This window comes from Macaca nemestrina, unplaced genomic scaffold, assembly GCF_043159975.1.
Source record: "Macaca nemestrina isolate mMacNem1 unplaced genomic scaffold, mMacNem.hap1 Scaffold_98, whole genome shotgun sequence".
In the NCBI taxonomy this organism is placed as follows: domain Eukaryota; kingdom Metazoa; phylum Chordata; class Mammalia; order Primates; family Cercopithecidae; genus Macaca; species Macaca nemestrina.
Window position 1 is genome coordinate 56759 of NW_027257889.1, and position 24785 is coordinate 81543.

General features: G+C 44.1%; 1 long non-coding RNA gene across 2 annotated transcripts in view; it reads right to left on the bottom strand.

Annotated features, from left to right (window-relative positions):
* Positions 1 to 4854: 4854 nt before the first annotated feature.
* The window catches only part of LOC139361720 (uncharacterized), a 79600-nt gene continuing 59669 nt past the window's right edge, over positions 4855 to 24785 (bottom strand). For both annotated transcript variants that reach the window (XR_011619301.1, XR_011619300.1), the window contains exon 5: positions 4855 to 5750. This is a non-coding gene — a long non-coding RNA (uncharacterized lncRNA). The remainder of the gene's footprint in view (positions 5751 to 24785) is intronic.

The window sequence follows — 24785 nt, forward strand, 5'->3', positions numbered from 1 at the left end:
TGACTACCCAATAACCTATGCCCTTGCATAGTCTTCCTGACCTTGGGTACGAGCAAAACCGGTGACTGGCTTCTAACGCATAGAGCCTGGCAAAAGCAATGCGATGTCACTGTCACGGTGCATCACCTTCGCACACTAGAGAGAAAGGTTCCGCCTGCAGGCGCTCTAGGAAGGAGATGCTGTGCTGAGAAAGGACCTTTGGAGGGGCCCCCGTAGGCAAGGAAGCAAAAAGCTGGGCCCTTGCCAAGCGGGTCTGAGGAAATGAATTCTGTCAGTAACCTCAGTGGACCTGGAAATGGATTCTGCCCTGGTGGAGCCTCAGATGAGGATGCCTCCCAGCTGCTTGGCGTGAGATCCCAAACACAGGATCCGCTAAAATGTGCTCAACTACTAGCTTGCCAAAATTGGCTTAAAGGTGTGTGTTGTTTTAAGTTTCTCAGTTTTTAGTTATTGCCTACAAAAGTGTTAAAATGTGAGACAATAACTTAGGTCCCCTCCCCATCACACACATTCTTCTTTTTGGCATTCATCACAATTCTACTTATTGATTTAAAATCTCCCTCTTGACTGGGTGCAGTGGCTCAGGAGTTCCAGACCAGCCTGGCCAACATGGTGAAACCCCATCTCTACTAAAAATACAAAAATTAGCTAGACGTGGTGGTGCAATCCTGTAATCCCAGCTATTCTGAAGGCTGAGGCAGGAGAATTGCTTGAATCCAGGAGGCAGAGGTTGCAGTGAGCCGAGATGACACCATTGCACTCCAGCCTGAGTGACAAGAACAAAACTCTGTGTCAAAAAAAAAAAAATTGTCTCTTGCCACTAGCATGAAGGTCCCATGGGAAGAAAAATGGAAACTCTTGCTCATAACAGTGTCCCAAATGCCCAGCACGGTGTAGTTCTAGGGCAGTGGGTCGATGGTGGACACTGCTGGTTGGAGGACCCAGCTGGCCCTCCCAGCTGCCTTCTCCCTAGTCTGTTCCATTATAGAGAACAGAATAGTTTCCTGTCTTTCCAGAGTCCCTCTTAGTGGGGATCGGCCAAGTGACATTGTCTTGCCCCGGGAGACATAATTGGAAGTTGGCTGAAAGGTTTCTAGCCGTGGTGTGCTGGGGTGATTTGAACCAGGACATGAAAGCTGACCATCCATTGTTCAGGAATTCTGCAAGTTGATTGTTCAACACATTCAGTACTTAAAAATATCAAATAATATGAACTCGCAAATTAAAAAATGCATTAGACCAGATGCAGTGGCCCACGTCTAACATATTGGAAGCCTGAGGCAGGAAGATCACTTGAGCCCAGGAGTTCAAGACCAGCTTAGGCAAAAAAGGAAGACCCTGCCTCCACAAAAAATAATAAAATTAGCTACGCATGGTGGTTTGTGCATCCAATCCTAGCCACTCAGGAGGCTGACGTGGGAGGACCCCTTGAGCCATCTGTTCAAGGCTCCAATGAGCTATGATAGTGCCACTGCACTCCAGCCTGGGTGACAGAGCCAGACCCTATCTCAGAAATAAACATATTTCATATATTAATAAATTTATAGTAAATGTATGTTTATATACACATGTATTGTAATTATATATTTAGACATAAATACATATTTCTTGCTTTATTTATTTATTTATTTATTTTGAGACGGAGTTTAACCCTTGTCGCCCAGGCTGGAGTGCAATGACGCAATCTGGCTCACCGTAACCTCCACCTCCGGGGTTCAAGTGATTTTCCTGCCTCAGTCTCCTGAGTAGCTGGGATTACAGGCACGCACCACCACACCTGGCTAATTTTTGTATCTTTAGTAGAGATGGGGTTTCTCCATGTTCTCAGGCTAGTCTCAAACTCCTGACCTCAGGTGATCTGCCCATCTCGGCCTCCCAAATTGCTGGAACTACAGGTGTAAGCCACTGTGCCCAGTCTATATGATATATTTATATATTATAATTATGTATATTAATTTTATATAATTACATATAAATATACAAACTTCCTTGCCTTCTCTTGTTTCTACCTACAGTCAGTCCCATGACTTCAAATACTATCTACATGTAATAATTATAAATGTATATTATATATATACATATATATATATATTTTTTGAGACGGAATCTTGCCCTGTCGCCAGGCTGGAGTACAATGGTGCAGTCTCAGATCACTGCAGCCTCTGACTCCCGGGTTCAAGCGATTCTCCTGCCTCAGCCTCCCAAGTAGCTGGGCTTATAGGCACCCACTACCACGTCCAACTAATTTTTGTATTTTTAGTAGAGACAGGGTTTTGCCATATTGGCTAGGTTGGTTTTGAACTCCTGACCTTAATTGATCTCCCGCCTCGGCCTCCTAAAGTGCTGGGAATACAGGCGTGGGCCACCTTGGCCAAAATATTTTTCTGTTTCCAAGCATTTTACATGAGAGGAAAGTGGAGAATAAGTCATCTGACACTTTACTGTAAAAGAAATCTTTGTGCCTCTCTTCTTTTCATCTTTCCTAAGTGTACATATTACCAAAATGTCTTTAGGTTGAGGTCCCTCCGTGAAAACTTTACAGGGTGTTGTGTCCTCAGCCACCCTCCTGTCTTTCTCTAGTCCTGGAATTTTAAAACTGTCTGGGGATGACCCAGGATCCCACAGTGGCCATGTCTATTGGAGGGTCTAGTGAGTATCAGCCCCGGGGTCATCTCATCGCCAAGGACAGCCTGAGGTAGGGGGTAGAGTCGCTCAGGGGAGCAGCTGGATGCTCTTGGCCTTGGAGGAATCTCTTGGTATAGTTTTATCTAAAATGGTGACCCCTTGGGATTATTAAAATTTTAGGACATTAAAATGAATGGACAATTCAACGTAATGTCATTAAAGTTAGGTCATTAAAACTGTTCCTCCAGCCGGAGCTTTTATTCCTCGGAGACACATTGATGGTCTGCCAGTGGGATACTGATATTGAGAGGAAAAGGTAGAAATGATTTCTGCTCTCTAGATTGTCTCAGACTTGTGAAGAGAGAAAAACTGTCCCAAAGGACAAGGAAAACCCACCCCAGAGAGGATGTGCAACAACCTGAACATGAAAATGCACTGAAGGCGCACAGGAGGACAAAGAGCAGTGCCAGTGCCTCCTAGGTGGTCACTGAGCACTTTACTGAACAGGATGGGTGTCCCGAGGGATAGAATGGCCTGCCGTGACACTTAGAAAGCTCTGTGTTGGAGTCAGCACTGCCTCTCCCTGAGTTTGTTACCTTGAAAAGGCTTGTCCGCTGATTTGAGTTTCAGTTTTTCATTGACTGTAAGATACATTTTATCAGTACAGTTTGAAAGATAAACATACTATTTCCAAAGAGGCAAGGTAAAATGGTGTATTTTATTTGCTAAAAATTCGTATTTATTTCTTCCCCAGAGTGAGTGTAGTAAGTTTTAAAGGTCTGTTCTTTTTAAGGGTAATTTCAAATGGAATTGTAGGACTTAGCTTTATCAATGTTACTGGTGAAATAAAAGTGTGATAGATAAATTGATGATTTACAAAGATTCACCAAAATGTCAGTTTCCCTCTTGTAGCATGGTGAAGAATTAATGACAGTGGACACATCTGTATCCTCTTATCTGGATATTCGAGGGTTTTGTTTTGTTTTGTTTTGTTTTTGGAGACACTGTCTTGCTCTGTAGCCCGGCTGAAGTGCAGTGGCGCCATCTCTGCTTACTGCAACCGCCACCTCCCGGGTTCAAGTGATTCTCCTATGTCAGCCTCCCGAGTAACTGAGATTATAGGCACCCACTACCACACCCAGCAAATTTTTGTATTTTTAGTAAACAGGGGGTTTTAGGCCTGACACAGTGGCTCAGGTCTGTAATCCCAGCCCTTTGGGAGGCCAAGGTGGGCCGATCATGAGGTCAGGAGTTCCAGAGCAGCCTGACCAACATGGTGAAACCCTGTCTCTACAAAATATACAAAAAAATTAGCTGAGCCTGGTGGCAGGCATCTGTAATCCCAGCTACTCGGGAGGCTGAGGCAAGAGAATTGCTTGAACCCGGGAGGTGGAGGTTGCAGTGAGCCAAGATGTTGCCACTGCACCCCAGCCCAAGCGACAATGTGAGACTCCGTCTCAAAAAACAAACAAACAAACAACAGAAAGACGGGGTTTTGATATGTTGGCCAGGCTGATCTCAACCTCCTGACCTCAGGTGATCGCCCTCCTCAGCCTCCCAAGCTGCTGGGATTACAGGCATGAGCCACCATGCCCTGCCCATTGTATTTTCTTTTTATTCCCTAAATTTTAATATGTTTGAGTTTGTCTGTTCCTTTATCACTGTTTTCTTACATAAAAGAAATTCTGCCTAATCCTTCATAAAAAAAAATCTTCCTGTAACTTCTGAAAGTGTTCTGGTTTTATCTTCCATATTTGAATGTATAATAAGTTGATTATGGCTCACGGAATAGAGAAGAATGCAATGCATTTTCCCAAGTAGATGCCAGCCTGGTTTGCCTCATATTTTAAAGTGCATGTGATTTCTTTTTCTATTCTACGGTGCCTACTCTATCATTCCTTAATTTTCCATATAAATGCTGGGTCATTAAGACTTTCTTTTCCCTTGGTCTGCTTGCTCATCTCTCTGCTAATACTGTGCTGTCCTGAATATTTTCGTTTGAAAATCTTAGAAGTATGTTAGACAAGCCATCACTCTTTTTTTAGATGGCTAAAAATCATTAGACATTTGTCATTTTTACTACGTGTGAAAAAGTAGTTTTTCTTGCCTAAAAACAACCTGATTTGGGAATTTATGTGATTTCATAGGAATAGCATCTGGAAGTGTTGACATTAATGTCATTTTAAAAAACGTGTGTCGTATTTCCTCTTATTCTTTTCTGCCTTGACATTGTGCAATAGAAATTTTTAAAATTGTTCTATTAGTATTGTCAAATATCAATTATTGGTTTTATTTACTACTCAATTAAATTTAACGAGCCTACTCTGTCTTGGTGTAATCACATGGAATGGGCTCAACTCCCCAGTTAACAAGTGACAGCACGTGTAAAATATTGTCTACCAGGGAAACTCATTGAACACTTAGTGTTCAGACAGTGTTTTGGTGTCTGGTTCCCTAAGCACCACTGCAGTGACACAAAATAATAGACCTTCAGCAGAAAAAGTTTTGGCAAATACATTGCATAAGCCATTTACATGCAGTGAGTCATTCTTATTAGGGTTGGTGGAATCCCTTTCAAAATGTAAGTTACTAATACAAAGATGGAACTTTGCGAGCAGACGTTTTTAAGAATAAGTAGTCTCAGGACTGATAATATTAACTCCCTTATGCACATCAGGTAGGACTTTATTATGACAGATACTAGAAATGTACAAAGTGAAGTTAAAAGGTAACTCCTAGCAGCACATCTTACTCCCTGGATTCTCTAATAAGATGGGTGTTTCTACTTTGCTGTTGCCTTTTTGAATAGTTAGATTCTAGCATTAGTACTGCTGTATGGGAGGGAGTATGTGTGAACAGAGTAAGAGTTCTGACAATCAAGGCACAAAATAAATGCTTGGAAATTTTAGAATCATGCAAACAGCTTATGGATTGAGTACAGATTCCCAGTGCTGTCAGTCTCACCCATCCTTCTATCCCCATGTGTGGAATGTTCTAGGACTCCATGGCTTTTGAGGATGTGGCTGTGAACTGTACCCAGGAGGAATGGGCTTTGCTAGATTCTTCTCAGAAGATTCTCTGCAGAGAAGTGATGCAGGAAACTTGCAGGAACCCGGTTTCTGTAGCTGAGAATGACAAAACATTTCACTTAATTACAGAATTATTTCCCTATCATCAGTGCTATTTGTGATTTGGAATGTGGCAAGGGAATGATTTGGTGAAGAAATCAGGCATGGGCACTGTGTACAATGAACATTAAATCTAGTAATGTTTCTATAGTTTGTAATAATTCATGATAATTTTGTGGGTCTGTATTTTAGGAAACAAATGGAAAGACCAGAATATTGAAGATCACTTCAAAAAACCTGGGAAAGATATAAGATAACTTGCACTGAGAAGAGGAAATAAAGTCCTCTGAAGGAATCTTAGCTTGTCATGAACTTAAAAACAAGCAATCAAAACAAATGAGAGTCACTTGAAATTTATTTCTTTTTAGAAAAATTTCACCCGAAATGCAATGTACTTCAGTGTAGCAGTCAGTGTTTGGAAAACAGTTTACTTGAAAATAGTACTACAAAATTGTGTACATGAATGTTACTAATTTGGTCATAGCCATGCAAGTGGTAGCTGTGTTTTCAGTAGTAACCCATTTACTTTCAAATAATTCAGTCATGGCAAAAAAAAAAAAAAGCATTTTCCTTGGTATTGGTAGCAGTGTAAGTCCAAGACCTATTAGTAAGTAGAAAGTTATTAAACCAAGCAATAATTATGTGCTTTACATTTGTTTTTACAGAAATCATATGATACAGAGACTGTGTGAAAGCAAAGACGGTAGTCAGTATGGACTGTTGTCAGCCAAATTCCAATGCTTGATCTGAATGAGAACATTTCTGCTGGATTAAAACAATGTGAATGAAGTATTTGTGGAAAAGTCTTTGTACGTCATTCTCTCCTTAATAGGCACATCTTAGCTCACTCAGGATACAAACCATATGGAGAGAAGCACTATAAATGTGAACAGTGTGGGAAACTCTTCATTTCTGTTCCAGGTGTTAGAAGACACATGATAATGCACAGTGGAAATCCAGTTATAAATGTACGATATGTGGGAAAGCTTTTTATTTTCTCAATTCATTTGAAAGACATCAGAGAACTCACACAGGAGAAAAACCCTATAAATGTAAACAATGTGGTAAAGCGTTCACTGTTTCCGGTTGTTGTCTAATACATGAACAAACTCACACTAGAGAGAAACCCTACGAATGTAAGGAATGTGGAAAACATTCAGATTTTCTTGTTCTTTTAAGACGCGTGAAAGGACTCACACTGGAGAAAGACCCTATACATGTACCAAATGTGATAAAGCCTTCAGCTGTTCCACTTCCCTTCGTGACCATGGAAGCATTCATAGTGGAGAGAGACCCTATGAATGTAAACAATGTGGCAAAGTCTTTAGTCATTTGAGTTCCCTTTGTAACCATAGAAGTACTCATACTGGAGAGAAAGCCTATGAATGTAAACCATGTGACCAAGCCTTCAGTCGTCTCAGTTCCCTTCACCTCCACGAAAGAATTCATACTGGAGAAAAATCCTATGAATGTAAGAGATGCGGTAAAGCCTACATTCGTTCCAGTCATCTTACTCGCCATGAAAGAAGTCATGATATAGAGGCTGGGTGTAGTGACTCAGCCTATAATCCCAGCACTTTGGGAGGCCAAGGAATGTGTATTGCTTGAGCCCAGGAGTTCATAACCAGCCCGGATTAAAACAGCGTGAAACAACCTGGGCATCAAGGTGAAACCCTGTCTCTAGAAAAAATAAAATAATGCCAGGCACGGTGGCTAACACCAGTTACTCGGGAGACTGAGGCAGGAGAATGGCGCGAACCCAGGAGGCAGAGCTTGCAGTGAGCCGAGATCGCACCAGTGCACACCAGCTTGGGCGACAGAGCGAGACTCCGTCTCAAAACAAATAAATGAAAATAATTAGCTGGGCATGGTGGCACATTTCAGTTGTTTTAGTTCTTTTTCAAGGACATAAAAAGCAACGTTGGGTTGGGGAAAGCCCTGTGCATGCGGATCACGAGATCAGGAGATCGAAACCATCCTGGCCAACATGGTGAAACCTCGTCTCTACTAAAAATACAAAAAGTAGCTGGGTGTGGTAGCATATGGTTGTAATCCCAGCTTCTCAGGAGGCTGAGGCAGGAGAATCACTTGAACTCAGGAGGTGGAGGTTTCAGTGAGCCGAGACTGTGCCACTGCACTCCAGCTTGGCGACAGAGTGAGAATCCATCTCAAAATAAACAAACAAATAAATAAAGCCCCTTGAATGTAAGAAATGTGGTAAAACATTTACTCTTTCCCATTCCCTCATAAACATGAAAAGGCTAACACTGCAGAGAAACCTTAAGAATGTAGGAAATGTGGTCAAGCCTTCAGATTTTCCTGTTTTTGAAGATTTGGGAGGACTCAGAGTGGAGAAAAGCCTTTTGAATCTAAATTTGTGGTAAGGCCTTCAGTTGTGTTAGTTCCATTTGAAGACATCAGCTCATTCCTGAGAAAAACCCTATGAATGTCCAGAATCTGGGAATGTTTCATTTCTCTCATCCTCACTCAAGGACAAATGAAAATGCACACTATAGCTGGCTGGACCTTGTAAATACAAGAACGTACACAGGATTAAAACTCTAATAGTTTAGAAACTGCAAGAATATTTTCAGTTTTCACATTTACTTGAAACGTCATGTGAAAACTCCCACAGGAAAGAAGTTCTATAAGTGAAGCTTTTCTAATTTGGAAAGCCTAATGCAAATTAGTTATCGTGTAGTGCTTGAAAAAATGTATGAAATGTTACACAAGTTACAAGTATATTGTTTTTTCCGTGACTCATTCTTAAAGAGTCTTGAGAATGCATTTCACCTTGTTTTGCAGGGAAACCTTGAGGTGAGAGTTTTGTAAATGCTCTTTAAGCAGTAGTACTTGAGTTTCATAGATAATGATATTAAGTTTGTTGGTAGAATTTTTGTCTATTCATTTGATAATATGCTGTATTCATGGTTGAATTTTGATGTTTTTCTAACATGGAGGTAAGTTTAATTTTTTTGTTTCATTATTATCTTTTTTTTGAGATGGAGTCTCACTCTGTTGCCCAGGTTGGAGTGCAGTGGTGCGATCTCAGCTCACTGCAACCTCCACCTCCTGGGTTTAAGCGATTCTCCTGTCTCAGCCTCCTGAGTACCTGGGACTACAAGCGCCCACCACTACGTCCAGCTAATTCTTTGTATTTTTAGTGGAGACAGGGTTTCGCCATGTTGGCTAGGCTGGTCTTGAACTCCTGACCTCATGATTTGCCCTCCTCGGCCGCCCAACATGCTGGGATTACAAGCATGAGCCACCACACCTGGACAGGTAAGTTTCATTTGTATGTATTGCCCTGTGATTAATGGACCAGTGAATAATGATTGTCAATTGTTGGGATAGTCTTACTAGCCTCATTTGGAAAATTTTGATTATCCCTTGTTCATTATACACATTCCACCTTTCCTTGTTAAAGGAAAAACTACTCTTGATGTAAAGATGTTTATTTTTTGCTAATACTGAGTTGGTATTAATTCCTAAGTACATAAAGTTTACCATAGAGTATCATCTTGTGAGTTCTTTGCATCTGTTGCCCTTTATTCTTTATTATTTCTGTCTGTTATTTGGATCGTTCACTTTGAATGAAGGAGAGAGGACTGTGATAGGAGGATATGTTGTAACCAATCTGAGGGAGGAAGCATTCAGTCTCTCAGTCACATATGATAGCGTTGGGCTTTTCATCGATGCCTTTGGTATTGTAGTAGATCGTATTACACCATTATGGTATGATGGTTTATATATTGTATTTTAGAGTATTACAGTCTTACCAGTCAGTGTATCATGATTCAGTTCCCTACCAGCCAACAGACAAAGCAATCACGTACTCCTGTAGGAACAAAGGAACATCCTCGGCCTGGCGCGGTGGCTCACGCCAGTAATCCCAGCACTTAGGGAGACCGAGGGGGGTGAATCACAAGGTCAGGAGATCGAGACCATCCTGGCTAACACGGTGAAACCCCGTCGCTACTAAAAATGCAAAAAATTAGCCGCGCGTGGTGGTGGGTGCCTGTAGTCCCAGCTTCTAGGGAGGCTGAGGCAGGAGAAGGGCATGAACCCGGGAGACAGAGCTTGCAGCGAGCCGAGATCACACCACTGCACTCCAGCAAGGGTGATAGAGCGAGATTCTGTCTCAAAAAAAAAAAAAAAAAAAGGAAATTCCTCACGTTTTTTAATGTGATACCACTCTCTGCTCCCAAGTTAATCCGTGTTTGGGCCTGTGGGAACTTACACCATTCTCCTATATGTAATTAATAACTGATGACTGGTTTTTCTGTTTAGTAGGAGATGTTATGTGTTTAACGGTGCCAGTAAAAGTAGGGTGCGAATTCCTTCCTCACCAGTGGGGTGCATGAGACGGTATTGAAACAATTGACAACACAAATGGAATGGACCAGCCCTCATGAAGGACACCTGCTCAACTTGACCTACCTGCTGTCGGCTGATGGTTCCGTAACACATCAGCAGTCACCTGAGTCAGAACCATGAGCTGATGATGGGCCTTCCGTTTGGTCTGCACAGTGTTTTGTTTTCTTCAGGTGTTGTCATCTTCTCCCACACTAAAACGCTCTCATCTCCTAGACATGAATGTTTAATTGCACCCCAGCATGACATTTGACCTGTGCTTAGCAAGCGGTTTTGAGGCCCTGGCTTATTAATGCATGGAAGCACAGCACATAAGCCGACACTTATGTCCTAATTAGCAAGAATCCGGCTGTATCTCTGTAGTCCCTGCATCTACTCTGGTCACCATCTCTGTATGTTGAGGGCAGCCATGTGAACATTATTAATTATTGTACACTCCAATCAATAGTTATTATGTAGGCAGAAGTAGTGGCCTTGTTTGTTTCTTGTGCTGCTGCTCCCCTTGCCACTGTCCGCTACACCCTCCTGATCAGGTGTACATCCATGGTGCCTCATGGTTCAGTCACTGATGAGTAATGAAAATGGGAAGAAAGAGTTTGATATTAGCCACTATCGAAGCATATGAAGAAGCATCTCAGCTGCTTGCATTGAAAAATTCCTAGCCAGTGTGTGGGCTTTTCTTATCACTGCTGTTTATCAGCATGTCAAAAGTTGAATCTTCGGATTGCAAGTCTTGCTGGCCTTAGACATAATGGCCTTACTGCATGTGGAGCTAACCCCAGGAAGATGGAGTGACAGTCTCTGGAGGATTAGGTGGTCTCCTCCAATGTGGCTTGATGGGCTCCTGAACTCTTTTCTGTAACTATACAGAGAGTCTACACTGCCAGCGATCGTGTGCCTCAACTCTAGATGTAGAAATTAAAAATATTCAAAATATTCTGAAACAGTTTCCATTGAAAGGAAAGAGAAAAGCAGTCAGGTGCCACGCTCTGGTCAAGAGAACTAGTAGATGGCTCACAAGAACACTCTGTCGCTACTGTCTGTGCCTCTGTCACAACAAATATCCTGATCCTTCAGTTTGAAGGGTGCAGGGCCATTTTCCTCCCTTTCCTACTGGTAGTTCTCAAGATAACTGTATGATATGCTGGGAATGCAATATCCTGATAATCTGGTGACATTGGTCAGAACAGCCCAGGCTCTGTTAGAGTCCCTGCTCGAAACAGAACGGCCTTTAACGCTTGTGTCCAGCAAACCACATCGTAGGAGAAAACCCAAGATGAGCTGCTTTCTGGGGTCCCTCAGTTGTAGTGCAAGTGAAGCATTTACAGTCAAAACTCCATCCATCTGCTCTGGATAGCCTTCCTGATCTTGTGGTAGCGGTTCATATTGAATCCTGGACTTCTGTTGTCTTTTGTTTGCTATTTGTAAGTAATAAATTCACTTCATGGAATTTATGTATGAATGTGTTTGGTCTCATTGTACTCAGAAAAGTTGATAGCCATTGCACAGTGAACCCGCTTCATAATTGGTGAAAACACCTATGGCCCCCTTGTGCCACAGCAAGGAGGTTAATTCAGCCAAACATAAACTTCATGTTCGAAAAACCCTGTAGCACAATTATTACCATGTGGGAGGCCTTTAACAATGGTGATGCTGATTTGAATAACTCTGAAAGAAGAAATTTACACAAATGGATTGGGTACACAGGAGTCCCTCCTAACTTAAAGCAAACCTTGCTCCCCTCTGCCTAAAAAGAGTGGAGAGGCCAAGCACGGTGGCTCAGGCCTGTAATCCGAGTACTCTGGGAGGCTGAGGGGGGCAGATCACAAGGTCAGGGGTTCAAGACCAGCCTGACCAACATGGGGAAGCCACATCTCTATTAAAAATACAAAAAGTAGCCATGCATGGTGGTGGGCACCTGTAATCCCAGTCACTTGGGAGGCTGATGCAGGAGAATTGCTGGAACTTGGGAGGCGGAGGTTGAAGTGAATCAAGACCATGCACTGCACTCCAGTCTGGGTGAGAGGGCAAGACTCCGTCTCAGGGGGAAAAAAAAAGTGGATAAGAACTGAAACAGGTTAAAATTTCACCTAATTGGAAATACAAAGTTTACAAAAATAATATTTCAAATAAAATGCTAAATGAGTGCTCGTTGAATTTTATGCCTCCACAAAGTAGGTTGTGAATTAACTTCCACATCTGTTGAAAGCCACCAAAGTTGGGCAGCCTCCGTGTCTGAAATTCACATGTGGCTCAAATAAGAATTATACCTGGGGATACCCCAAAGTTTAAATATGGTATCCACTGTGATATTATGAGGAATTACTGTACATAAAACAGGTTGCCTTCCTTTAACTCTGTAAATAATATTATCTTGCCTAAATTCTCCAAAACGCATCGCTCTGCAGTATCCTATAATGGACATAGGTTTCCTGACCAATGAGCAGTAAAAGTAAGTGTGTGCGACTCACCTATGTTCTTATCAAAATGGAAATCCCCGAATCCCACCAGTTAGAACAACATGACAGAATGTCAGATTTTTGGAATATATAGGTTTTCTGTAAGGTTATTAGGTACTGATTCCATTTTTAAAATAGATATCAATATATTTAGATAACCTATTTCTCCTGTGTTTTAGTATCAATAGGTTGTGTCTTTTAATTCATTCAGTTGGTCTAAGTTATAACTTTGCCGTTATGGAAATTGTAATATTCTTTATTATTTTATCATCCATGGGCTTTCTAATATAAAGGCCTCTTTTAATTCTTCTATTATTAGGTTGGTGCCAAAGTAATTGTGGTTTTGGACCGTGAATTTTAAATTTTTATAATTAGACTGCAACATATCTTTATTAATCAAAATAGAACCCATTACAATGGACTGGGCACAGTGGCTTACACCTGTAATCCCAGCACTTTGGGAGGCTGAGGCGGGCGGATCAGGAGGTCAGGAGTTTGAGACCAGCCTGACCAACATGGTGAAATCCCCTCTCTACTAAAAATACAAAAAGTAACCGGGCGCGGTGGCATGTGCCTGTAATCCCAGCTACTCAAGAGGCTGAGGCAGGAGAATCTCTTGAACCCAGGAGGCAGAGGTTACAGTGAGCTGAGATTGCACCTTTGCACTCTGGCCTGGGCGACAGAGTGAGACTAGGTCTTTAAAAAAAAAAAAAAAAAAAAAAAAAAACAAAAAGAAACCATTACATTGAACACATTTTTGCCAAAGAGAAATAAACTTGTTTATTCCATGCTTTCAGGGTTCGATGAACTCTTGGAAAGCATTTTCTGCACTCTGCTGGTTGTGTAAGTGTTTTCCCTGCAAAAAGTTGTCAAGATGCTTAAAGAAGTGGTAGTTGGTTGGCGAGAGGTCAGATGAATATCGCAGATGAGACAAAACTTCACAGCCCAGTTTATTCAACTTTTGAAGTCCTGGTTGTATGACATGTGGTCACGCGTTGTGGAGAACCGGTCCCTTCATATTGACCAGTGCCAGCTCCAGGTGCTGCAGTTTTCCATGCATCTCATCGATTAACTTGGCATACTTCTCAGATGTAATGATTTCACCAGGATTCAAAAAGTGTAGTGGATCAGAAGACCGGCAGCTGACCACCAAACCGTGACCATGACCTTTTTTTGGTACAAGTTTGACTTTGGGAAGTGGTTTGGAGCTTCTTCTCAGTCCAACCAGTGAGCTGGCTGTTGGATGAAATCCACTTTTCGTGGCATGTCACAATCTGATCAAGAAATGGTTCAATGTTGTTTCATAGAAGAGAAGATGACACTTCAAAAGGATGATTTTTAAAATATTTGCTCAGCTCATGAGGCACCCGCTTATCAAGATTTTTCAGCTTTCCAATTGGCTTCAAAAGCTGGATAACCATACAATGGTCGACATTCAGTTCTTCGCCAACTTCGCGGGTATGTGTAAGAGGATCGAATTCAGTGGTTGCTCTCAATTGGTCGTTATCAACTTCTGGCCCAGAGCTTGGGGCTGAGGCTGCCATGACCACCCTGTTCTCTTCCTTCTGGGGTCCCCAGGAAGCTCCCAGGACTGAATGATCCCCATAAAACACAGTGTACAGGATGGGAGGGCTGGAGGTCAATTACGCCCAACACCTACCACCACAACCAAGAGGCCCCCATAGAGGTTGGCCCTGAGCTGTGTGTCCCTGTGGGATGCAGGCTCCCACGGATACCTCAGGGGATGAGCATGGGTCCTCCTGGCTGACAGAGCCTGGTGGGCACTGGGTGTGTGGGGCCTGTGTAGGTAGGTTGGACAGCACTGGGCCTAGCCAGGGAGCCAGGGACTGGTGTGGCCAAGTTGGGCAACAATATGTTGCCAGAACCGAAACTACAGTGCAATCAGCCCAGCTGGTAGGGAGAAGGAGTCCTGCCTGCCTAGCAGGACCATCCACCCCTGTACTGGCCCCAAGTCCAGACTGCCTGCCTGTACTGGACATTGCCTTGTCCAGGAGGCCTGGGCATGATGGTCAGGTGGTGTGTCCCTGGGTTCCAGGCCTTGGTGGTCCCTTGGGAGCCGAGCATCCTCTGGGCAGGAGGAGGGCCCGCGGTCCACTGTTTGCATCGGCCCCTGGGGGTATGCCCCCACCCCAGCTCCTCAGTGCACATGGGGACGTGGCCAGGGCTCCTTCCCTGCTCTGTGGCTCCAGCTCTGAGCAGCTCTTTGGGTGACTCTGACAGCTTCCTCCCCAAAGCTTGGGTCCTCCTCTGTGGGAATGGGGTGTCCCAGGCCCCCTGCAGGCAGGAACCCACCCCCAGCGCCTCTGGTGGGCCCTTCTGGGCTTTCTTACCTACTGGCTTGTGAGACCCGGTTGTCCAAACTTCGTGTCCTATTTTTATTTTGGCCTTTTTGTTAGTGTGTGTTTTCTGTAACTACTGCTGTGTAGATCTTCTATTTGAGTTTTAGGTAGAGAATCTTGCCCACCCAGAGGTCCCCCACCCCAGAGAGCCTTCACTTCTCCCCCCACCGGGCTGGCCCTGCCTGTGCTCCGCTTGGTGTGAATGTTGAGTGTGATGGATCCACACGGCTGCTTGACCCTGCATCTCCCTTCTTCTTGCTGAGGCCGGTTCTGTTCTCTCTTTCTCCACCTGAACTGCACTTGAAGCCAAGACGAAGGATGAGAAGTGGTTGCTACGAAGGACCCTCCTGCAGCGAATCTGCTGTGAGGAGGCCGCGCTGGCCCAGCCTGTCATTTCCTTCTGTAAGCTCATTCCAGAGGTCGGCAAGGGGCAGCCTGTCCCTGCCTGCTCTTGTCGCCTGTGAATCAAGAATGGATTTTACATTTCCAACTGGTTGAACAAATAAAAAAAATAACACTTCATGACACTGAGAAGTTTCCATGTCCATAAGTAAAGTTTGATGGGGGTGCAGTCATACCCATCTCTTCACAGGCCACCTGCAGAAGGCTGCTGTTGTGCAGCCATGGCAGAGTTGCATCCTTGAGGCAAAGGTCAGTTGGCAAAGCTGAAAATACCGACTCCTAGCTCTTTAGGGAAACAGTTTCCAGTCCCTGGTTTAAGGGTTGTGTGGCAGAACCCCAGGATCTTGGTCAGTTTGTTCCTCACTCAGGGCCTGCTGTGGCCTTCGCTAGTATGTCTGCAAAGTCTGTGTGTTATGGTGCCTCTCATGGGACGTTGAGCTCTGTCGTGCTAGATTTCAGGGTGTCTGCCTCATAGTCACCTGTCTCACCAACAGAGACCCTGTGGCCAGACTGAAACTAGTAGGAACTGTTGGTCTTTGGCAGCAAGGATACCTTAGAGCTGAGCTTCCACCCACCCTGAGGTGGTCCCATGACACTCAATGTCTGGGTCAAGTTTGGGGCAGGGCTGGTGTCCTGCACTGCCCTGCGATGTGGATCGTAATAGCCAGTGGGGAGAGGGGGATGCTATTACTCCCCATATCCCTCCTGCAATGTGTGTCCATTCTTAGCAGTCTCTTTTTTTCAGGATATTACGAACAATTTCAAAGGTTGTGTGTAAACAGCCTGCGATAGGAGAACGAATACCATCCTCTGCACCTCCGGATATTAGGAACCATATCACACAATGAGTGTACACTTTTTGGGAGATTTGGGATAATGTCGTCCTGTGTTTCCCTGAATATTTGGAGAAATATCACAGGGTGGCAGTATAGCCACTACTTCTTGGCTGGAACATCATACTTTACCTACTGGAAATTAGGAGCAGTATCACAGACTGGGTGTCAAGCCACTGTCATACTGGAAGTAATATCATGCTCTCCCCCACAAGTCATGAGGAACAATATCACAGCGGGTGTGTACCTTCTCCGGTAGTGGGAGTAGTATCATCATCTCTTCCTTTAGATGACAGGAACAATATCACAGGGTGGGTGTACAATCTGTGTGTTTTTGGAAGCAATGTCATTCTCTCTTCTTCTAGGTTTTACTACTCATATCACAGGTGGGGTGTACACTCCTTGTTATATTGGATGGAATCTCATCCTCTTTCAACCTGTAACTTTAGAACAATATTCCATAGGGTGTGTCCATCCCTTCAATATTGGTACTAATGCCATCTTCTCCTTTCCTGGATATGAGAAACAATATCACAGGAGGGTGTACACCCCTTGCAATGTTGGTAGTAATATCACCTCTCCCCTGTTGTTATTGAGGACAAAATCCCAGGGTGGCTGTACGGTTCCTACTTTATTGGGAGTAATATCAACCACTTACCCCCTGGATATCAGGAACCATATCAGACAAGAGGTGTCCACCCCCTTCGATATTGTCAGCCATATCATCTTCTTCCCGTCTGCATATTAGGAATGATACCCCGGCGCTGGGGGCGGTGTACACCCTCTGCGATATTGAAAGTAAAATCAGCCTCTTTCCCGCTAGATATTAGGAACTATATCACAGGTGTGTGTGCACCTTCTGGGATATTGGTAGTACTCTCAGCCTCCACCTCGCTGCATATTAGGAACAATATACGGGGGGCAGGGTGGTTACACGTCCTGCAATGTTGAGAGTAATATTCTTCCCTTTCCCCTGTACGTTAGGACTACATAACAGGGGTCTGTATGCCTTCTGCGATATTGGGATTAATGTTATCCTCTCCCCCACTGAATGTCAAAAACAATATCACAAAAGGGTGTACACCCCCTGCGATATGGCCAGTAACATCATCGTATCTACCTTTGGATACTAGAAACAACATCACAGAGGGTGTGTATACTCCCCTGCGATATTGGGCATAATGTTATCCTCTCTTCCCCTGGATATTAGGAATGATATCCCTGGTGGTGGGATGTGGAGTACATTAAGAACAACATCACTGGGTGGGTGTACACCCCCTGCGATATTGGGTGTAGTATCATCCTCTCTTCCGGATATTAAGAACAATAACACAGGAGGGGTGTACAGCCCCAGCCCCTGCGTTATTGGGAGCAATAGCATCTTCTCCCCCTCTCGATATAAGGAACAATATCCCAAGGTTGGTGTACATCCCCTGGGATATTGGGCGTAGTGTCACAGGGGGGTGTACGCCTTCTTTGATATTGGGAGTAATATCATCCTCTCCCCTCAGGATCATAGGCAAAATATTGAAGGGGTTTCACCACTCCTGTGATATGGTCAGTAATATCATTCTCTCCCCACCTAGATGTTAGGAACTATATTACAGGTGGTTGTACACTTCTTGTGATATTGGGAGTCATATCATCCTCTCTCACTCAGGATAGAAGGAACAAGATACTGAAGGGATGGACACCCACTGTGATAGTTTCAATAATGTCATCCTCTATCCCCTGGCTATTAGGAATAACATCATAGAGGGGTGTACACTTTCTTCAATATTGGGAATAATATCATCCTCTCCCAGCTGGTTATCAGGAACAAGTCTATTAATTATTAATATTAATAAATATAGTAAAAATTAATAGCAATCATCGATATTAATAATCACAATATAGTATAAATTAATACTGGTAAAAAATATTAATGATTAGTATAACCATCATAATATCACTATTAACAATAAAATGATGTCAGCAATTAATGTTACTTAAATCAATACTAAGTGATGTAGGTAATAAAATAATAATTAATATTAAGAACTAATAATATTGTTAAATGACATTAATATTACTAATTATTTTCAAGCGTCCATAATCATATATTTAAAATAATTATCCATAATTAATAATGGTATCCTATTAATAGTGTCATTGATAATTATTAAAATCGACATAGATGTTTAATAATTAATCATATTATTACTCCTAATACTGCAGGGGGTGTACACCTACCTGTGATGTTGTTCCTAATATCCAGGGACGGAGAGAATGATTTTAGTTTTAATATCATAGTAGGTGTGCACTCACCCTGTGCCACTGATGCTAATATCTAGGGGGTAGAGTATGACATGACTCCCAACATAGCAATGAATGGAAAGCCACCCAGTGATATTGCTCTTAATATTCAAGGAAGAAGCCTATGATATTACTCCCAATATTGCAGGGAGGGTACAGCTCTTCTGTGATATGGTTCCTAGTATCCAGAAGGGGAGAGGATGATAATAATTCCAGTATCGCAGGCTGTGTTCACCCACCCTGTGATATTGTTATTTATATCCTGGAAGGGAGAGGATGATATGACTCCCCGTAGAGCAGGAGGCGTACACCCAGCCTGGGATATTGTTCCTAATATCCATGGAGAGGAGAGGCTGATATTACTTCCAATATGGCAGAGGATGTACATCCACCCTGTGATATTCTTCTTAATATTCCAAGGCCGAGAGGTTGATATTACTCCCAGTATCGCAGACACTGTACACCTCCGTGTGATACTCTTCCTGATATCCAGAACAGGAGAAGATGGTTTTAATGCCCATATCGCAGGAGGTGAACACCCACTCTGTGATATCTTTCCTAGTATGCAGGGGGAGAGAGGATAATATTATTCCCAATATTGCAGAAGATGTACACATGTCCACCCGTGATATTGTCCTTAATAATCCAAGGCACAGATGATGATGTTACTCCCAATATCACAGAAAGTGTACACCACCCAGTGATGTTGTTCCTATGATCCAGGATGGGAGAGGATGATATTACTTTCAATATCGCATGGAGTGTACACGCCCCTGGTGATACTGTTCCTAATTTCCACCAGGGAGAGGATGATACTACTCCCAATATCACAGGGATTAAAAACATGGGGGTATACAGTGTCTGTGATACTAGGAGTAATATCAATCTCTCGGCCTTGGAATATAAAGAAGAATATCACAGGGTGGATGTACACCCCCTGCCACATTGGGAGTAATATCCTCTCCCTTCCAAGATATTAATAACAATGTCACAGGGCCGGTGAACACAGCCTGCAACACTGGAATTATTATCATCCTCTCCCCCTCCAGATATTAAGAATCATAACACAGAAGAACTGTACCCTCCCTGCAATACTGGGAGTAATATCATACGCATATTCCGTGAATATTAGGAGCTATATCACCGGGTGGCTATCTATTCATTGCTATGTTGGGAGTTATGTCATACTCTACTACACTGAATATTAGTGTAGCATCACAGGGTGAGTGTACACTTATTGTGATATTAAAACTAAAACCATGCTCTCCCTCTCTGATATTAGGAAAGACATCACAGGTAGCCGTATACACACTGCAGTATTAAGAGTAATAATATGATTAATTATTAAACATCAATGACTGATTTTAACAATTATTGATGATACTAATAATTAATAGGATACCATTACTAATTATGGATAATTATTTTAAATATATGATTATGCATGCTTAAAATTAATTATTAATATTAAAGTCACTTAGCAATGCTAGTAGTTCATAAAATTAATCATTATTTTATAACCAACATCACTTAGTATTGACTTAAGTAACATTAATTGCTGATATCATTAATTACTAACAGTGATATTGCTATTAATTATTAATACTAATCGTTAACATTTTTAACCAGTATTAATTTTTACTATCTTTATTATGATTATTATTATCGATGATTCCTATTAATTTCTATTATATTTAATAATAATAATAATTAACAGACTTGTTCCTGATATCGAGCTGCGGGAGGACGATGTCAGGTGGGGAAGCTTCGTGCAGGTTCCCCATGACAGGGGGGAAAGCAATGGAATCCAAATACTGGTCCTTACTTGGGAAGCCAAGAAGGCCACTGGGAGAATGGGAAGGTTGGCACATGAGGGAAGGTGCAGAGGTGGAAAGGGCATAAGAGTTCCATTTATTTATCACAAAACACAGAACAGGACTGGGCCAGAGACTGAATTCTTCCTGTCTCCTGGGGAAAACCGGATACATGGCCTGAACTTTTTCTCTTCTGCAGGCAACAAGACCCGCAGAGGAAGGCTCCCTTCCAGACCTTTTCTGGGAAACCTTTAGAGAAGCAGCTGCCAAATCGAAAAGAATCCATGGAATCTTGGATTTATCTGAGGGTGAGTGTCACCATGGGTCCCTGTTCTTTGCTCCACTAGGTCACTCTGGTTGATTTTCTTTCAGGTTCTCGTGTGTGTGAGGGGATCGGGGAACCCTTCTTCCCTGCCTTCTTGGGGTCAGGGACTCCACGATCCTTCCAGGTCCATTTGATTCCAGGTGAAGGCATCTGAAGATGCCATATTTCCTGTTGCTTTCTTTCTGTGCAATGATGGCAAGCCTGTCAACAACATCTTCCTAGCAGCGTGAGGAAATTAGTCCCTCAGGGGCCCCAAACATGGAGGAGGCTCACCCTAGGAACATGCATGTTTTCAGAAAAGGCGTCCTGGGAACCCTTGAGCCACCAACCTGCCTTCAGAAGGGCATTAGTCCGTCCCACTTCATGGAAGGCTGAGTGGAGGCGCTTTGATCCAGTGAATGCCCAAGACACAGTCTTTAGAAAAATGGTATTCTTAGATCATAGCTCAAGAGTGCATTTTTCATGGGTCTTGTCCCGATCAGCACTCACGTTAAGGATCTGTTCCTACTTCCAAGGACCGCCTGTCCATACCGTATTAAGAATTTCCTGCTGTGTGCACCTTGTCTTTGGATGTGGTTGATTTCCATATTGGCTCGATGCTGACGAACTTCTAACGTGTGTGGTCTCCTTTCTTTCAGGTTGTAAGCAGGCCAATGCCGGTCCACACAACCAATAAGAGGCCACGCGTGGACCCTGCCCTCACTGATGGCTCAGCTACGAAAATGTCTGACACGGTATCCGTCTTGGCTTCACTGTCTCCCCTCAGAAAAGCCAGTCCGAGCTCCTCGTCAAGTCTCCGACCAAAGGAACGACAGACAGGGGCTGTGGCCGACATCCCTCAGCCTGGAGTCAGGCAGCAGGGCCCGGAGCCTCTCGTCGTGGTGAAGCCGACACACAGCAGGCCTCAGGGTGGCAGTCGAGAAGTTCCCCAGGCTGCCTCCAAGCCCCACGGCCTGATCCGGGTCATCAGCCCCCAGGCACAAGACAAACGTGCTGCGGTGACCTCACAGCCCTGCCCACCAGCCGACACACACAGCTTGGGCCTCGGCTCCAATCTCAGTTTCAGGCCAGGAGCCAAGAGAGCTGCCCAGACTCCGACTCAGGCTTGCCTGAACTTCCCCAAGAAACCGAGAATGGGTTCCTTCCAGATGCCCGAAAATGCCCTCCAGGGAGGTGAGCTGGGGGTCCCGGAGACTCTCCAACCTCCGCCAGCTGCAACCGAACTCAGACCAAGTCCGTCACCCCAGATGAGCAGGGGGACACCCGCCCAGGTGCCCAGCACCAACCGGCAGCCTCTGCACAGCAGACCTTGCCTGCCTACTGCCCAGGCCTGCACCATGTCCCATCACCCAGCGGCCAGCCACGATGGGGCCCAGCCTCTCAGAATGCTCTTCTGGAGACTGGAAAACGGATGGTGGAGCTCCAGCCTCCTGACAGCTCCCTCGTTTCCCTCTCCTGAGAAGCCGGGAGCCTTCCTCGCTCACAGCCCTCATGTCTCAGAGAAGTCTGAGGCTCCCTGTGTTGCTGTCCCCCTGAGTGTCCTCTATGAGGACCTTCAGGTTTCCTCCTCCTCAGAGAACAGCGATTCTGACCTGGAGTGAGACTACAGGTGGCCGGGGCTCCATTGCATCCAGCTCCCGTGATTTGGAGGGGTCTGTGGGACTGAGGAGCACAGAGCAGAGAGCAGACTGTGTGTGGTGACTCCCAAGCTCCCCGGCTGGGGTGCTTCTGTGGATGTTGGAGCCCAGCCCAGGCAGGGACCAGATGCAGAGACTCTGCCTCATCAAATTCTGGTGAGGGACATTGTAGTTCGCCGGGATCTCCGGAAACCCGCCACCAGAAGCTTCTGTGCCAGTGATTCGTTGCCTCAGAAACTGGGTGACGGTGACGCGCGGGATTCAGACTTCCGCTGTGATGTCAGTAGGAAACCGGGGAATGACTGTGTGTTTGCTCTCTAGATGACTGAATCAGGGAACAGTTAGGCAACCCTGAGAGATGCAGGCCTTCAGCTGTGCCCCGCCCTGACAGCAGTGTTTTGGACGCTGTGAAGCGTTCTGCGCAATGCGTTCTTGGGGTGTTTCCTCAGCCTCGAAAATTGGGCTCTGGAATGCCATTAGAAATAGGTGTGTTTAATTTGTTTTGAAGTGAATAAAATTCTCAAAAAAGATGACGTACTCTCTTTTGACTTTCATTCCGTGTTTGTGTGTAACTGATTTTCCAAGGGCTTGAAAATTTCTTGACTTGTCAGCAATCCAAGTCATTATGTCTCCGAAACAGAGTTGATTGAAGGGACCACAGGTCTTCGCAGGACCTGTGACTTCTTAAACATCCACAGGGGCAAGAGAACCTCAGCCCCACTCTACCAACACGCACCTAGTCAAATTCTGCCAAGTGAATCTCACGCACGCTAACACGTGGGGAGGGTTGCTTGCACCACGAGTCCCCATTTGGCTCACGGCGATGCCACGTGTCGGGTTTCACACGTATGTGTTGCACCACAGTCCATTTCACAGTGGTAGAATAAATGTATTGGCTTTCTGTCGGTTTGTTGGAGGCAAAAACCTGTGATGTTCTTGGTTTTTGGTGGGAGAGTTTCACTCTGGAAAAGAAAATATTCTGAAAATGGAGGTTTTCCTAGATTGTATTTCAAGGTGAGTCTACTTGATGCCAGTGAAGCATATTTTGGCATATAATACACATGGTTGTATTATATTTTGTCTCTATTACCTCATTTTAAAAAACCATTTTGTGAAAAATGTCAGAGTTAGATATACCAATGTTAAATTTCTGATCACGTGTCCAGAAGCACTGGAAAATGCGGCCTAGAATGCAAAATTCCCAGCCACTTCTTTGTTGAACTCTCTGCAGAGCGGCATTTACATCCAGGGGTTTTCAAGGTGCACTAGTGTGGCATGAGCTGGTCTTTGGCTTCCTGTTGTAGTTGGAATCGTGCAGATTGTTTAGGGGTGGTGTCTGCTTGTCCCATCTTTCCAAATCATCATTAACCTTTCCTCAGCACCCACATGGACTCAGAACTTACCTAGAGTCACAGGCAGGTCTGGGAAGCTGCCCTTGAGCCTTTGTGCAGTCCATGATGGTTCCATCCTCTGATCCGCTGGGGCACATTCTGCAGAGGGACAGGCTGGCATAAGCTGTCCCTACCTTTCTGAAAATCATGGAGATTCCTGGTACCTGAAGCCACATAGAAATATCTGTGGAGTCTCAGGCAGGCCATGGATGCCATTCACAGGCTCCTGTTCTTCCACTTAATGGCAGCAAGAGTGATTCCTGAATTTTCTAATTGACGTCAAAACATTTTGGTGACTTTGTTGTGTCAATGACCACTCCTGTTTCTGTGGCATCCAGTTCACCTGTAAGGTTTTTGGGGATTATGTGGAAATTCGTGCATTTTTTCAGAGCCTCACTTCATCCTGGATGCTCTCAGGCATGCACAAGCAGATTCCTGCCTTGGTGGCATCTTGGAGCATTGCAGGAGACCCCTTAGGTCTAGGAGGCACTAGGAGGTCCATCAGGAATTGGGAGGGCATGTGTCTGCCCATCTGTAGTGTGAACTTCTATTCACCTTCAGAATGCAGATTCTTCCTGAACTAATAAATTATCTTCATCTTGGTGTAAGTAGCCACAAAAGAATAATTCATACTAACTCCATTAATAAAAATAACTGAAAAGCAACAATGAAGTTAATAATGACAATGTTAATTATTATAATATTGATAGTAATAATAAAACAAAGGCATTAGAGATTAGAGATTCCCTTAAGTGAAGGACAAGGTGAAGATATAGGGATACATGAGTTGTTTGGACTCAGAGTCCAATGAAACATGTTCCTCAAAGGCAAAGACAAGAAGCATAAGGAAAATATAAAGTTCATGGATGACCACCTGGGCTACTTTGGAACCCATGTGGGAACACTGCAGGCAAAGTGTACCTTGTCCTGGGACTGCCCACCACCCAGCCCCCACTCACCTTCATGAGGTAGGACAGCAGGATAACGGGGAAGGAGTCCATGCAAGGGATGCAAGACTTGTGTCACACCTGATTCAAAGAAGCACTGCTTATGACAGATGTTTCTCTCCTAACACTGTGTCACCTCTAACTGCCTGGCTGCATGTCTGCCATCTGTTCTTCTTAGGTCACAGGAGGGACAGA